Raw genomic sequence first — 14,881 nt, 5'->3', positions numbered from 1 at the left:
TGTGCACTCTGTGAGAGACTGTGGCTGGTCGGACTAGCACTTGGAGGTGAACAGCCAGCAGTGATGGAAGTTGGAGGTGAACAGCCAGCAGTGATGGAAGTTGGGAGTGAGTAGTCAGCAGTGATGGAGGTTAGAGGTTAATAATTAGCAGTGTTGGAGGTTTGGAGTATTAGCGCGAGCGGACGGTCTGAATCTATATCCGTCATTGAGATTTATTACTGATGATTATATAATTTTTGAACTGGTTGTCACATTCTTAAGGTAAATACATTGTTTGCTGTGCAAAACCACATACCTATTACTAGTTAGAGCCTTCTGTAGTTAGAATGGCCGGCTGGAGTGGCCGTGCGGTTCTAGGCGCTACAGTCTGCAACCGCGCGACCGCTACGGTCGCAGGTTCGAATCCTGCCACGGGCATGGATGTGTGTGATGTCGTTAGGTTAATTAGGTTTAAGTAGTACTAAGTTCTAGGGGACTGATGACCTCAGATGTTGAGTCCCATAGTGCTCAGAGCCATTTGAACCATTTTTTGACAGTAGGCTCAGTACGTTTAGTTTCATTCAGCAGTTTAAGCAGGTTTACTTGCATTCAGTTTCACTCAGCAGTTGGAGAATATTGAGTAAGCACTCGGCTGTTTACGTAAATTTTAATTTTATTATGAAGTTTGACTAGATGTTAACTGAATCTTGCTCAGCTTGAAATGTTTTATCTGTACCTCTGTGTACGACAGTTATCTCCACCTTTCAGCATTCCTGATAGCTGTGAATGTTGTCAACAGTTACTCTTCGCTAGTGACATCTTTCTACAAGTTGAGTATGCCGACACCACCTTGGATACTCGTACTGTTGCTTGCGTTAGACGCAACACAATGCCGGTTTCACAATTACCAATGCCGCTACAACATCGCCCTTCGTTAACAGTCAGAGTGACTCCGATTCTATTTTACCTTCGTTGCACAACTCGATGGAAGAATACACAATACACTACCTAGCGGAAAGCAGCTTAATTTCTTCCATTGCAGCCGACAGTTGCGGCCGAGCAGTTCTAGGTGCTTCAGTACGGAACCACGCTGCTGCTGCGGTCGCAGGTTCTAATCCTGCTTCGGGCGTGGATGTGTGTGATGCCCCTGGGTAAGTTAGGTGTAAGTAGTTCTTAGTCTAGGGGATTGATGACCTCATATGTTAAGTCCCATAGTGCTTGGAGCCATTTGAATCTTCCATTGCAAGAACAAACGACAGTCGTATCGAACGAATGCTCCGAATTAATACCGGAATGGAGATGTATTTATTTCAGTTACATTCTTCGTCAGTGTTGGAATCCTTCACTTTGCCTGTGCTTTCAATTTGACACGATATTTCGAAAAAAGGGAAGATTCATCCCGTCTACTACATGGTCATCATCAGAGACGGAGTTCAAATTCGGATTAAGGAAGGTTGGGAAAGGAAATCACGCGCTCTCAAAGGAACCTCGCCCTTGAGAAATTCAGGAAAACCACGGAAAACCTGATTCTTGATACTCGGACGGGTATTCGAACATTCCCCCCCCCCCCTTCTCCGCACCAGCATTTTTCAGCCTCGGAAAACTGTTAAAGTTAAGATGTACCAATGGCCTTGTTCGTCTTAATACAGTGATTTTCCTTAACAAATTTTCCCATTCCAGGAAAAGTTTCATGTCCAAAGTTATGTCGATAGTTCTTGCGAAATAGAAACTGTTGTTCGGAATGTACTGTATATTCAACACTATTTTTAATTTTGGTTTTAAAAATAAACATAACAGAAAAATGAAGTTATAAATTCAACGTTGCAATTAGTCAAATTTATATTCTGCGCAGAAAAGTGCAGTATATTTCTTTCTTTATTCGTTACGAAAATATTTGTTGAACGGATGCGACTGTAAGATCGATGACTTAGTTTGCTGTATAGTAATATTTGCTGCTGATAGTCATGATTAATCTTTATTTACTCTCCGCACCATGCACTTTGGGAAATATTTCTTTTGCTTTTACATTTTTAAGGTGATGATAGGGGCGTGTAAGGTATGTACTAGATTAATCTGATGACTAGGGTTTCTCTTTGAAACCCATGCATATTATACACTACCTGAAAAATAAGAATTTAAAGCACTCAGAAGGGAACCAGGAAACGAAATGAAGCTTCATAGCTTGAGACGCAACGAGTTCGGTGCTTAAGAAGTCGAGTCAAAGTTAAGAAGAGATGGCAGTATGAGCCCACTTATCATCATAACGTGGCACCCCTGGATGCATACACTGACTCCGTTGGTAAGGGTGTGTTAGAGCCACTGTATCCTCCCATGAAGCAACCTGGCCCACAGACGGCCCTTCACATCCTGTGTACTGCCGCTAGAACGAAGCTCATGTCCGAGCTAGTCCCACACATGCACTGTCGGGGACAGATCTAGGGATCGTGCTCTGCACTACAGCACCTCAACATGACGTAGACATATCGTAGATACCTGCCATTGGGCATTGTTCTCTTCAAAGATGACACCACGGTGCTGTTGCATGAGAGGTAACCAATGAGGACGGAGGACGCCTGTGACGTTCCTCAGTTACTAGCGGACGAGACCTGTGGTCTAACCCGATGACTCCCCACACCATAACTCCAGGAGTAACACTGCTGTGGCTCTCCAAAATACTGGAGGATGGGACCCGTCGCCAGGTCGCCGCAGTTCTTCCTGATGGCGGTCATACACGGTAGTGCAGAAACGCGGTTGGCCGCTGAATGCAATGTTACGCGATCGATCAGCAGCTTGTGGTCTGTACTGTAGTGTTAACGGCAAGTTCAAGATGGAACAGTACGCTCTGGGGATACAGTTGCAGAACACTTCAAAAAAAAAAAAAACTTGAGTCTTATTTCGAATAGGTACCCTACTCATACAATTATACACTGAAGAGCCAAAGAAAATAGAACTTAAGCCCAATGTCGTGTAGGGCCCTTTCGAGCACGCAGAAGCAACAGAACACGACGTGGCATGAACTCGAGTAATGTCTGAAGTAGCGTTGGAGGGAACTGACTCCTTGAATTCTGTAGGGCTATCCCTAAACCAGTAAGAGTACGCGGGGGTGGACGTCTATTTTGAACAGCACGTTGCAAGGCATTCCAGATAGGCTCAATAATGTTAATGTCTGGGGAGTTTGGTGGCCAGCGGAAATATTTAAACTCAGAAGAGTATTAACCACTCTGGTGGCAGGGATAAAATACAGGGAGCGAAAGGCTGTTTACAATTTGTACAGAAACCAGATGGGAGTAATAAGAGTCAAGGGACATGAAAGGGAAGCAGTGGTTGGGAAGGGAGTGAGGCAGGGTTGTAGCCTCTCCCCGATGTTATTCAATCTGTATATTGGGGAAGCAGTAAAGGAAACAAAAGAAAAATTCGGAGTAGCTATTAAAATCCACGGGGAAGTAATAAAAACTTTGAGGTTCGCCGATGACATTGTAATTCTGTCAGACACAGCAAAGGACCTGGCAGAGCAGTTGAACGGAATGGATAATGTCTTGATAGGAGGATATAACATGAAAATCAACAAAAGCAAATCGAGGATAATGGAATGTAGTCGAATTAAGTCGGGTGATGCTGAGGGAATTAGATTAGGAAATGAGACACTTAAAGTAGTAAAGGAGTTTTGCTATTTGGGGAGCAAACTAACGAGGCAGGATTCGAACCCGCGACCGTAGCGGTCGCACGGTTCCAGGCTGTAGCGCCTAGAACCGCTCGGCCACTCCGGCCGGCCCTTCGAGTGGAACAGACACAGCAAGAAGACCGGACGGCACCTGTGTCCTCTGCTACTGTCAACACAAAACTGTTTTGTGTTGACAGTAGCAGAGGACACATGGCAGCCCCTAGTGGCTTGCACCTCTGTCGCATTTTATTTTAATTTTGACTATCTGACGCTGTCAGGTATGGCCGCAGCTTTTGTATTTTTTGGTACGTTATGCTGTAACATTTAGTTTTAATTTTGTCCGAAGAAGGTGTCCCTTGTGCCACCGAAACCTAGGACATTAACTAATTGTGTTCGCGACTGAGGGCTGTGTTTTTCAAAATTTTTTATTATACAACAGTCGTTAATTGACAGACATGTTAAAAACCTCCAGCTTGACGTGTTAAAAAAAAGCAAGGATACCTGGGCTCAGTCCTATCCATGGCACAAATTTTAATTCTTTTCTTCAGCCTCCATCATTATCAACTCTAATTACTTACGTACAAAATGTACAAAGTTACATTAGCATCGGACCGACTCTTCTGGGTGCTTCACATTGTTTCTCAGGTAGTGTCTATCACTTGCACGGTTTAAAATCCACAGCATACGCTAGAAACAGAAATATAATTAAATAAACCTGTGTTTATAACGTGCACAGAAGACCTGTGGCAGAGTGTCCCGAAGGGTTAAGAAAAAGGAGACACCATGGTGGAACGAGAGGGCGAGGGAGGCAGTAAAAGAAAAGAAGAAAGCCTGGCATGAATGGAACAGAGACCGAACAGATCAAAGTAAAAGGAAATACCAGGATAGTAAGAATAAGTTTAAGAAAATGGTAGCAGAAGAAAAGAGGAAAAGCTGGGGGAAATTCACCCGAGAGTTGGGAAAAGATATTACTAATGATAAGTGGATGATATATGGAAGTACAAAGAGTATGAGGGAGGAAAAAAACGTACACAAAGCTAGTGAAAGGGGCAGGTGGAGAGCTATTAATGCAACCAGAGAAGATAAGGTATGTGTGGAAAGAGTACTTTGAGAAATTGCTAAATGAGAAGAACGCCAATGGAAAGGAAATAGAAGTACGGCAGGGGAGCAGGGGTCTGGAAGAAGAGGAGGATTAACGATGTTAGAAGTGGAGCTAGCTCTGAGAAAAATGAAAACAGGAAAACCACCTGGGATAGATGAAATTACCGTGGAGATGATAAAGGCAGCTGGACCAGTTGGTTTACAGTGGCTATATAGACTAATAACATGCATTTGGACCCAAAAATCTACATCTACATCTACATTGATACTCCGCAAGCCACCCAACGGTGTGTGGCGGAGGGCACTTTACGTGCCACTGTCATTACCTCCCTTTCCTGTTCCAGTCGCGTATGGTTCGCGGGAAGAACGACTGTCTGAAAGCCTCCGTGCGCGCTCTAATCTCTCTAATTTTACATTCGTGATCTCCTCGGGAGGTATAAGTAGGGGGAAGCAATATATTCGATACCTCATCCAGAAACGCACCCTCTCGAAACCTGGCGAGCAAGCTACACCGCGATGCAGAGCGCCTCTCTTGCAGAGTCTGCCACTTGAGTTTATTAAACATCTCCGTAACGCTATCACGGTTACCAAATAACCCTGTGACGAAACGCGCCGCTCTTCTTTGGATCTTCTCTATCTCCTCCGTCAGACCGATCTGGTACGGATCCCACACTGATGAGCAATACTCAAGTATAGGTCGAACGAGTGTTTTGTAAGCCACCTCCTTTGTTGATGGACTACATTTTCTAAGCACTCTCCCAATGAATCTCAACCTGGTACCCGCCTTACCAACAATTAATTTTATATGATCATTCCACTTCAAATCGTTCCGCACGCATACTCCCAGATATTTTACAGAAGTAACTGCTACCAGTGTTTGTTCCGCTATCATATAATCATACAATAAAGGATCCTTCTTTCTATGTATTTGCAATACATTACATTTGTCTATGTTAAGGGTCAGTTGCCACTCCCTGCACCAAGTGCCTATCCGCTGCAGATCTTCCTGCATTTCGCTACAATTTTCTAATGCTGCAACTTCTCTGTATACTACAGCATCATCCGCGAAAAGCCGCATGGAACTTCCGACACTATCTACTAAGTCATTTATTTATATTGTGAAAAGCAATGGTCCCATAACACTCCCCTGTGGCACGCCAGAGGTTACTTTAAGTCTGTAGACGTCTCTCCATTGATAACAACATGCTGTGTTCTGTTTGCTAAAAACTCTTCAATCCAGCCACACAGCTGGTCTGATATTCCGTAGGCTCTTACTTTGTTTATCAGGCGGCAGTGCGGAACTGTATCGAACGCCTTCCGGAAGTCAAGAAAAATAGCATCTACCTGGGAGCCTGTATCTAATATTTTCTGGGTCTCATGAACAAATAAGGCGAGTTGGGTCTCACACGATCGCTGTTTCCGGAATCCATGTTGATTCCTACATAGTAGATTCTGGGTTTCCAGAAATGACATGATACGCGAGCAGAAAACATGTTCTAAAATTCTACAAGAGATCGACGTAAGAGATATAGGTCTATAGTTTTGCGCATCTGCTCGACGACCCTTCTTGAAGACTGGGACTATCTGTGCTCTTTTCCAATCATTTGGAATCCTCCGTTCCTCTAGAGACTTGCGGTACACGGCTGTTAGAAGGGGGGCAAGTGCTTTCGCGTACTCTGTGTAGAATCGAATTGGTATCCCGTCAGGTCCAGTGGACTTCCCTCTATTGAGTGATTCCAGTTGCTTTTCTATTCCTTGGACACTTATTTCGATGTCAGCCATTTTTTCGTTTGTGCGAGGATTTAGAGAAGGAACTGCAGTGCGGTCTTCCTCTGTGAAACAGCTTTGGAAAAAGGTGTTTAGTATTTCAGCTTTACGCGTGTCATCCTCTGTTTCAATGCCATCATCATCCCGTAGTGTCTGGATATGTTGTTTCGAGCCACTTACTGATTTAACGTAAGACCAGAACTTCCTAGGATTTTCTGTCAAGTCGGTACATAGAATTTCACTTTCGAATTCAATGAACGCTTCACGCATAGCCCTCCTTACGCTAACTTTGACATCGTTTAGCTTCTGTTTGTCTGAGAGGTTTTCGGCTGCGTTTAAACTTGGAGTGGAGCTCTCTTTGCTTTCGCAGTAGTTTCCTAACTTTGTTGTTGTACCAAGGTGGGTTTTTCCCGTCCCTCACAGTTTTACTCGGCACGTACCTGTCTAAAACGCATTTTACGATTGCCTTGAACTTTTTCCATAAACACTCAACATTGTCAGTGTCGGAACAGAAATTTTCGTTTTGATCTGTCAGATAGTCTGAAATCTGCCTTCTATTACTCTTGCTAAACAGATAAATCTTCCTCCCTTTTTTTATATTCCTATTAACTTTCATATTCAGGGATGCTGCAACGGCCTTATGATCACTGATTCCCTGTTCTGTACATACAGAGTCGAAAAGTTCGGGTCTGTTTGTTATCAGTAGGTCCAAGATGTTATCTCCACGAGTCGGTTCTCTGTTTAATTGCTCGAGGTAATTTTCGGATAGTGCACTCAGTATAATGTCACTCGATGCTCTGTCCCTACCACCCGTCCTAAACATCTGAGTGTCCCAGTCTATATCTGGTAAATTGAAATCTCCACCTAAGACTATAACATGCTGAGAAAATTTATGTGAAATGTATTCCAAATTTTCTCTCAGTTGTTCTGCCACTAATGCTGCTGAGTCGGGAGGTCGGTAAAAGGAGCCAATTATTAACCTAGTTCGGTTGTTTAGTGTAACCTCCACCCATAATAATTCACAGGAACTATCCACTTCTACTTCACTACAGGATAAACTACTACTAACAGCGACGAACACTCCACCACCGGTTGCATGCAATCTATCCTTTCTAAACACCGTCTGTACCTTTGTAAAAATTTCGGCAGAATTTATCTCTGGCTTAAGCCAGCTTTCTGTACCTATAACGATTTCAGCTTCGGTGCTTTCTATCAGCGCTTGAAGTTCCGGTACTTTACCAACGCAGCTTCGACAGTCGACAATTACAATACCGATTGCTGCTTGGTCCCCGCATGTCCTGACTTTGCCCCGCACCCGTTGAGGCTGTTGCCCTTTCTGTACTAGCCCAAGGCCATCTAACCTAAAAAACCGCCCAGCCCACGCCACACAACCCCTGCTACCCGTGTAGCCGCATGTTGCGTGTAGTGGACTCCTGACCTATCCAGCGGAACCCGAAACCCCACCACCCTATGGCGCAAGTCGAGGAATCTGCAGCCCACACGGTCGCAGAACCGTCTCAGCCTCTGATTCAGACCCTCCACTCGGCTCTGTACCAAAGGTCCGCAGTCGGTCCTGTCGACGATGCTGCAGATGGTGAGCTCTGCTTTCATCCCGCTAGCGAGACTGGCAGTCTTCACCAAATCAGATAGCCGCCGGAAGCCAGAGAGGATTTCCTCCGATCCATAGCGACACACATCATTGGTGCCGACATGAGCGACCACCTGCAGATGGGTGCACCCTGTACCCTTCATGGCATCCGGAAGGACCCTTTCCACATCTGGAATGACTCCCCCCGGTATGCACACGGAGTGCACATTGGTTTTCTTCCCCTCTCTTGCTGCCATTTCCCTAAGGGGCCCCATTACGCGCCTGACGATGGAGCTCCCAACTACCAGTAAGCCCACCCTCTGCAACTGCCCGGATCTTGCAGACTGAGGGGCAACTTCTGGAACAGGACAAGCAGCCATGTCAGGTCGAATATCAGTATCAGCCTGAGACAGAGCCTGAAACCGGTTCGTCAGACAAACTGGAGAGGCTTTCCGTTCAGCCCTCTGGAATGTCTTTCGTCCCCTGCCACACCTTGAAACGACCTCCCACTCTATCACAGGTGAGGGATCAGCCTCAATGCGGGCAGTATCCCGGGCAACCACAGTCGTAGTCCGATCAGGGGATGCGTGGGACGAGCTGGCCGTCCCCGACAAACCCCCATCCGGACCCCCACAGTGATGCCCATTGGCAACAGCCTCAAGCTGTGTGACCGAAGCCAACACTGCCTGAAGCTGGGAGCGAAGGGATGCCAACTCAGCCTGCATCCGAACACAGCAGTTGCAGTCCCTATCCATGCTAAAACCTGCAGAATGGGGAAAGGGAATGATAATTCCAGTTTTCAAGAAGGGTGACAGGAAAATATGTGACAACTATCGAGAGATCACACTCATATCCCAAGTAGTAAAAATAATGGAGAGGATACTGGAAAGAAGAGAGAGAGAAAAAGTGGAAGGGCAGTTAGAAAAGGAACAGTATGGCTTTCATCATGGTAGATCAACAGTGGACCCAATCTTTAGTATGAGACAGTTGATGGAAAGACATTGGAAGTATGGGAAAGATCTGGTGATGACATTTCTTGACATAGTTATTGCATATGACAATGTTCCAGGGAAAAGGAATGGGAAACCTTGAAGTGAAAGGAGTTGGAAAGCAAACACTTGCAGTCATCCAGGTAATGTATGAAAAAAGCTCTATTGTGTGCAGACACCAGTTGGAAGAACTGAATAGTTTAAGAATGTTATGAGACTAAGACACGGAAGTCTGATATCACCGCTACTATTTATAATGGTGATGGATGTACCAGTCAAAGAGACGAAAGAAGCCCATAGAAGAAGGGGGATGAAGCTGTTACTATTTGCTGATGATATTGTGGTCTGGGGAAAAAGCAGTAAGGAGGTACAAAAACAAATATCCTAAATGATAAGGTTGAGAAATATGGAATGAAATTTAGTGTGGAGAAAAGCATGACCGTGGTGGTAACCAGAGGGGATAGAGAGGGCAAGGTACAAATTCACATTAAGGGAAGGGATATTGAAATAGTGGACAAGTTTAAATACTTGGGAACTGTATTAATGGGGAATGCTCGTTTGGAGACAGAAATTAGCAAAATAATACAACAGAGTAGTACATTTTACCAGTGTGTGAGGGACTTGGTGTGGGGAAGGGAAGTGCCAATAAGGTGCAAGCTGGTGCTATACAAGACTTATTTCACACCCATACTAATTTACGCCTCAGAGACTTGGACTATGACTAGAAGAGAGGAGAGAAGGATACAATCCAGTGAAATGAAGATTCTGAGAAGTATGCTAGGGACGACGAGGAGAGACAGAGTGAAAAATGAAGATGTTAGGAAGGAAATTGGAGTGGAGAAGTAGACTGAGAAAATTGAAAAGAATAGATTAAAATGGTTTGGGCATGTGAAGAGGGTGAGAGAGGGAAGAATACCAAGAAGAATGATGGAGTTCAAGACTGAGGGCAGGAGGCGAAGAGGAAGACCGAGAACAAGATGGATTGACACAATAAAGATCAGTTTAAGGAGGAGAAAACTGCTATGGAACCAAATTGTGGAAGAAGAATGGTGGAAAGACAGAGTAAAATGGCGTAGTACCATTGATATCCCAACTCAACCAGATGTTGGATAGAGGGGAAACGAAGCTGATGATGAACGTGCGCTTTGGATTTTGAGCTGTTTTAAATAATGTGTAATATGTGTACATTTCTACATAGCGAGTTGCAGGAGAAATGGGCAGTACTGTGGCACATGACAGGAACGATTACTCGAAGCAAAAAGTACAGTAAACATGGGCTCCAAAATACATATCTTGAGAGCTATGAACACTTGTCCAGTAGAAGAGATGTGTTCTGCAATAGTGAAGACGAACAAGTACTCATAGTTCATAAGGTGGGCACTTCAGAACAAATATTTACTGGACTTTTTTTCGTTTTTCGTTATATACTACGATCTCTCGAAATACGTAAAGCGAAGAGTTTGCAGCAAAAGAGATTTTCTTCGCAGTATCGGAGATGAAGAAGTGCTTATAGTCTTTAAGTATGCATTTAGATCCCATTTTCACTTGACTTTTTTGTTTCGATTGGTGATTCCTGTCATATCTCTGAATACTGGCCATTCCCATGGGACTCGCTGTATAAGAAAAAAAAAAGCACTCCGTCTTCAGGCCACGAGTGGTCTACCGGGACCATCCGACCGCCGGGTCATTCTCAGAGGAGTATGCGGATAGGAGGGGCGTGTGGTCAGCACACCACTCTCCCGGTCGTTATGATGGTATGGTTGACCGAAGCCGCTACTATTCGGTCGAGGAGCTCCTCAATTGGCATCACGAGGCTGAGTGCACCCCGAAAAATCGCAACAGCGCATGGCGGCCTGGATGGTCACCCATCCAAGTGCCGACCACGTCCGACAGCGCTTAACTTCGGTGATCTCACGGGAACCGGTGTATCCACTGCGGCAAGGCCGTTGCCCGCTGTATAAGAGGATAGCGAGAAATTCTAAGGTAACCGCAATACGGCAACGACTCACATTTCGCAAACAACGCGCTTAGTAATGTCACAGTATACGGAAAACCCACTTAATAATGGGAATTATTATTTCAGAAGTGCGTCGCGTTGAGAAAAAAAAAGCTCATGACTATCTGGAATAAATGTATTTGTATAACAAACAAAATCAAAGTTCAGTGTAGTTCTAGACTCCCATTGATAGTCATGCCAGAGACGAAATCTGTATATACTGGACAAGCCCTAGGAAACGAAAAAGACCCATGAAAAATTGAATAAAGTGTTGTTTCCCACTGCTTTTTTCGTCGATGGTGACACTGGATTTTTCCCTCGTTAGCGCTGTAATGATGAAATGAAGAAGCATAACGTCTAAACAGGACTAGTCAAATATTGACACGCGTTTCGCTGTACATCCATACAGAGAGCAGACCTGTTGCGACGTGACAGGTGGGTGACCGCAACCTGCTACGCAACAGCAAGTGGGGGCGGCATCGGCCTGTTGCATCGTCGACCGCTTCTGAGCCAAGCGGTTTTTCCTATCAGGCCGACACGTCAGGGGAACACGAGGTGGAGTATGTCAGGCAGCCTACCACTCACTGCCTTAAAGTCGTGTTCTGTTTTCCCATCGGCCGTGATCGTCTTGCGCTCATTTTATTCAGGGCTTCCATTGCACCAGAGCGAAGCGATGAACTAATATAGACCGTGAGGAGTTCGTTTCAGCAACAAACCCAGTCATGCCAAAAAAAGTTGGACGGTCTTCCAGCCGCGGCGCTCTCTACGGTTTCCTTCTCCCCATCCACAACGACCCCATCTATCTTTGTAATACACTAAAATACCTTAAAGTAAAAATCGAACACATTGTAATAGTGAGAATGAAAATATACGCTTCAGTTTGTTTTACTACAATCACTGCCGGATTACGGAAAATTATATTTCCATCCTCAAATTTAGTAGTCGGCTGCTGGGTGGTCACACGCCGTGGATACCAGATTGCGCTGTAGAACATTCGGCCGTGAATGGTGTGGCACAGATGTGATCGCGAAGTACATCGGCATTATATTCAAAATAGTGCACACTTACAAAAGCTTTATCCAAACTAACCTTACCCCCCCATCTCCTACTTTATACACTTATTACAAGTCCTTCGGCGCCTTTTATTCTGCCCTACCATCTGTCTTCCTATAGTTCCCAATATCCTCCTAACCCTTTTCAGTCCACGGTTGGTGCCGCGGCTATATCGACATGCGACTACTCCTTCCACCCATCAACAGCTTCCCTCTATCTCACTCTGAACTCGGTGGTAACATTTGCCCATCCATTCACTGACAGCATTAGATCGTTTCAGATCAAAGCTTCTCGCTCCTTCTTCTTGCAGACACGACTTATCGACTACAGTTTTCAGTACAGCATCATCATCGCACAAGACCCCAGACAGCGATCCATTCATGGTGCCCCTCATCCCTCTACCCTCCTTTCCTACCCCTGGAGCACTTATTGAGAGCTGACCCTCATAGAATTTCCAAAAGTTGCATCGTTATCATTGTCTTCTTGTAGTATCAGCCATATATGACTTGTGTAATAGTATGATATTCCTCCTCCTCCCCCTCACTTGTCGACCTTGATGACAAAAAAAAATTAAACCGCGTGTACCTAATGGAAATTTGGGGAAAGCAATCGTCACCGAAGTTAATCTGTCCGTAAAGAGGGAGGAAAGGGTTACATCTAAATGAAAGGAAAAATGCAAATGAAACTGGTGGAAATTAATTTTGAGAAAAGGGTAAAATTAATAAAGAAAGTAAATGTGCGGTCGTTACGTTAACAATTAATTGGCGTTAATTAGATATTTGAGATTTGGGGAAAATTACGGTCGCCAGTCCTATCGACAACTACTATAATAACTGAAAATTAAAGATTAATGCACATATAATTAGCACTAAAAGCGTGGCAACTGAAGGTTGACACGTGTTGTGTGAAAACTGAATGTTTGTCAGAAGTAATAAATTTCACTACACTCTAACTTAATTTAGCAAAAGAATTAATAAAACCAGAAAATTGAAAGTTAATTTAGTGACTGAAATTAATAGTGAACTTTGTTTCTGAAGCACTACGAAATTCAATAAAATAAGGTTAGTCTTGGGCTACCTTAACAATCATTTCAAAAGCTACTTGAATCTACGCAATTTAGAAATAAGAGATTTAACTTTGAACTTGAGTTAAATGATTCTGAACAATTAACAATAGTAACATTCAGTACGTACCAAGCTGAGCTGCAGTCACAGGTAAGCTAAAATATGGTAACAAAACTCGCACTCTTAATTTGTGCTTGTGTAATCTAAACATTGTAGCCAGCTATGAATACTTTAACTGAACTTTGAAATTAAAGCAGTGAAATGGAATGATATTACTTTAATGCTGGCGTATGAATTTCAAAGACACTCGGGTCCATTCCAGAAAAGAAAGGGACCCTACTTGGTAATGCAATTGGGACAATGAGCAACAAAGGTTCATGCTAAGTTGCTGTATTTTTGTGATGCAACAGTTTTAAAAGCTGAGGTCTGCCATACAGTTCTAAAACTTTACGTGCTTCCAGTCTTCCTTGTTGGTTGATTGAAGGTTTGAAGCCGTCGATCGAGGGGGTGGCGACAGTTACTCATTGTCGGCCGTCGCTGTTGCAGAAGCTGGATGTTGGCGCGCCTCCTTCTCGACACGGTCGGCAGGCGAAACGGGCTCTTGATGTGCGCCAGCTAATGCTTCCCGTCCGCGACACCGTGTCAGAAACTATCATAGCAAGTCGAGTGCAATTATATGCTGCCAAACCCCGAAAGCGCGGCAACTCGCGGGAGCGTCACACAACACACCTGCTCCACCGCCCTACCCCAGCCAGACTCGTCCGCTCTGCCCTTTCTCCACACGACGTATCGATGTAATCGTTCGATAGCATAGTTTTCCCTAGGCAAGACCCAGCGTAAAAATACAAATAATATTTACAAAACAAACCAATTATACATCGCCATAAATATATATATATATATATATATATATATATATATATATATATATATATATACAAACAATAAAACAATTACAATATATAAAGAGACAGAAATGTCATATCTTCAGGTGACAAAATAAGGAAAAAAATTATAGTACAATAGATGGAAATAGGAGGATATGCATTTCCGGCGTTACAGTCTCAAAATATTACTTTTATCTTTTGTGTATTCTATCAGAAGATCTAGATGTATGGAAATTGACCAGTTCAGTGGTGCCACCACATTTTCATGCTACAGAAAGATTCTCCATCTGACTGTGTGAACTACCGAATGATAGCCCCGATCTCCCGTGCCAGTAAAATCATGCTCACTGAAGACCTTCATACTTTCGCAAAGATCAGATGAACAAAGTGGGTTTATTCCAGACAAGAGACCCCGTGAGCAAATCCTGAAAATCAGGCAGGTCGTAGAGAAGGCAGGGGAATATAATATCAAGATGTGCATGAGCTTGGTGGATTACAACGAAGCTTTCGTCCATGTGAGATGATCGAAGCTATGCACTATCTTAATCGAGATGTGTACGCCGAGAGGGCTAGTGTACCTGTTCCGACAAGTGTACTTGTCGAACACAGCGACAGTAAGACCCAATAACACTTTCTGAGACATCTCTTCTACTGACGAGACATAGTGGCGTTCTCTCTGCACTACTGTGCAGTGCATATAGTGAGCATGAAGACTGGTATGGCGGCATCGTTGTAGGTGGCAGAAAAAGTAACAATATCAGGTGTGCAGATGACACTATTATAATTGCAGCAGACG

At 44.1% G+C, this 14,881-nt stretch overlaps 1 pseudogene; it reads right to left on the bottom strand.

Annotated features, from left to right (window-relative positions):
• Positions 1-10,918: 10,918 nt before the first annotated feature.
• LOC124778840 lies at positions 10,919-11,036 on the bottom strand (annotated as a pseudogene).
• Positions 11,037-14,881: the final 3,845 nt, after the last annotated feature.

The sequence above is a fragment of the Schistocerca piceifrons genome, chromosome 2 (assembly GCF_021461385.2).
Source record: "Schistocerca piceifrons isolate TAMUIC-IGC-003096 chromosome 2, iqSchPice1.1, whole genome shotgun sequence".
Classification (NCBI taxonomy): Eukaryota; Metazoa; Arthropoda; class Insecta; order Orthoptera; family Acrididae; genus Schistocerca; species Schistocerca piceifrons.
Note: the sequence above shows the minus strand (reverse complement) of the source record. Positions and strands in the feature narration are given on the sequence as shown.